Below are 2,903 nucleotides of genomic sequence, written 5' to 3' on the forward strand. Positions count from 1 at the left end.
GTTGACATTCGCGATACAGAGGGCTTCATACTCCACTAGCACCCCCCTCCCCCCTCGTTGACATTCGCAGTACAGAGGGCTTCATGGGAACTTTGAGGGGAGCCAGAAGTTGGAGTACCAAACACCGCTGCCAAAATCTCACTCTGAACTCTGTTCAAAACTTGAGAGCCCTGTCTCTGTATTGGTAAATGTTCTTATAAAGGAATGATGCAAAAGGCTGGTATTAGATAATACATGTACATATCAAGACAAAAACGTCAAAGAAAGACTGACCCTAAGGACGTCTACCATTACTATGTTGAAATACTAAAGAACTTGATTTGATCTTTGCACAGAGCATATCAAGGTTAACGCTTCGCCCTGTGTCTTGATCATGATACATGAAATGTTTCATCAAGTCTAATAATGCTCTTTCATTTCTAAAAACAAACTGAAATATAGTTATCTATATATCATATTCCATTTGTATTTAGACTCTTCTTGCACATCTCAAAACATTCTCTGGCACTTTTTTATCTGTTTCATGTCCTATATATATTCATGTTGCTCTGTTGGAGGAGCCTGTGACTTCTGTTGTTCACCTACACTGTAGCTGCTGTGCTAATGACTTTAAAGCCTTTAATCTGGAAACTGGTAGATCTACACCCAGCGGCTCAGGAAGAAAGCCCTAAGGATTACAAAAGATTGATTGTATTTCACTGTGTAATCTATATTTTTGTATTATTATTATCATTATTGTTACGTGCCGTAGTGTGTGTGTGTGTGTGTGTGTGTGTGTGTGTGTGTGTGTCTCTCTCTCCCTGATTGTCTCCAGGTGCAGCCTCTCCCCCCCCCAATCCCCAATCAGGGCCTCCTTAAAGACCTGAGGAAGGCTGCAGTGGCCTCTCTCCTTCTCCTCTGGCGTCACTGGCCGTTTCTCAATCTCGAGGATGCTGGCTTGGTAGTCGCGTACTTCCAAGTCACTTCCTTCAGAAACGAAGCCAGAATGCCTCCAAGCCACGGCTTCGGAAAACGAAGAAGAATGGAACAGGCTAACAAGTGTGCCACTCTCTCTAACGGTTTCAACATAAACTGTACCGAAAATAAATACCTCACGATGTCTATCTAATTATGAACTTGCTTTACTTTCACGGAACACATTTTTTCGCTGGTGCTGGGTGTGCTACAGAGTAGTACGTGATGAAGATAGGAGTGATGTGGATGTGTGTGTGTGTGTGTGTGTGAAGATAGCTTTCATCATAACAGAGTTCAGTGTCTTCTTTTTTCTTCCAGAATAGAATACTTCTGAGAAAACACACGTACTCTATGTTCTGTAATAATAGGTGTGCAATTCATCCATGCAGCCAAAGAAATCGCCCTTTGGAATAAACTCTGACGGGGTCTGAAAGTTATTCTTTGAAAGGGTTACTGTTGTTCGACTTCGTGAGTGCTCGCGTCTCGGATGAGAATATTTCAGACGTTCTCTTTGTCTTTTGACAAAGGTTTTCTTGTCACGTGAGAGAAACCAAACAGCCTAAGAAAACTGCATGCGAACGTGTAAAGAAATGTCCTGCAAACGGCGGCGACGAAGACTGACACGTACACTTAACGAACGAATTCCGAAGTTTCCTCTGGCACGGGCTGAGTAGATTTTCGTGGTTCTGTGTTCCTTGTTCTCATTTCGTACTCTACCGTCCCCTCCCGACCAGTCGCTCCTGTCTGCGAGACACCAGAGGAATTTACCGGGCCGCCCAGGTCTCTGTGTCTCTCACCGACAGTAGAGACCTCTTATTAGAGGTGTGCGATTAATGAGTGCCAAGTGAGAGAAAACTCACCCCTCAGCGGAGTGGTTTTGTGTCTACAAACAATTGCTAAGTCGACGTCCTCTCTGCGACTTTACGGTTTGGTTTCTCTACGTGGCCGGTACTGCTAGACGTCGCGACAGACCTCCTGCCTGTGACTTCAGAGTGTTTTCGTCTCGCTGAGCCCACTGTGGCTACTCTGTTTTTACTGTATAGCTCCATAATCTCGGTAAAGTAAGATCAATCAACAGACTTACAAATGCCGAATTATTATTATAGTTTCATGTAACTTGAGAATTAATTAGTTCCATAACAACACTCGGTGTGATGCCAAACTTTTACATAATTAAGTCATAGTGCCGATATACGGATACATTACCATTCCAACTATCCTGTTGTCGATACCACTCTGCGCCTTTAACCTTTTCAGAAAACCTGGCACAAGGAACAAGACACCTCTGACAAGTGAAAATGAAATCATACTTGTTTCGTGTCCACAGGGACGACAAATATCACCGCAGACCCGTGTTGGCTATTATTTTCTTCTGTATTCTGTTGTACCGTTATTGACAACGCAAGGGATGACCCCGATCCCCCTTGAGTTTCCTTATTTTCTTATTTTTACTGCCCGGCTACCTCCTTCGGACTAGACACTTCGGTGTTCTACCAGGAAAAATTCACCTGTTTCTTTTCCCGAGTGGTCAGGCTTGAACGTTTCGTTTGATTCTGTTTGATTCTTTGTGTTTATATGCGAGCTCGTGTAGAGGGATCCATAAATGTCTTGTTGTCCGAGGAGTGTGTCTCTGGGCACGGAAAGAGTTAGAGCTACCTTTGACCGAAGGTTCGTTATAAAGTTCCCTACGATGCAGTAGCCACCGGCCGGCTTCCTGACAAGTTAGAGGTCGTATGAACCCTTAACGGTGGATCCTTGCGCAGGACAAACCCCTTTAAGGCTCGAGTGTACGCATCTCGAAGCGCAGGAGTTTTAGGGGGTGTTACGGAAACGCCGTGGCTTGGTTAAAGTTTTTGGAACGGCCTCTTCCGACTTGGCTGCGTCGTGTGTGAAATTTACATTCAATACCATCAGCGCACTTGGTACACAACCATTTTGGAGCAATGGAA

Source organism: Notothenia coriiceps, unplaced genomic scaffold (genome assembly GCF_000735185.1).
Source record: "Notothenia coriiceps isolate Sejong01 unplaced genomic scaffold, NC01 NC01_scaffold00024993, whole genome shotgun sequence".
NCBI classification, from domain to species: Eukaryota; Metazoa; Chordata; class Actinopteri; order Perciformes; family Nototheniidae; genus Notothenia; species Notothenia coriiceps.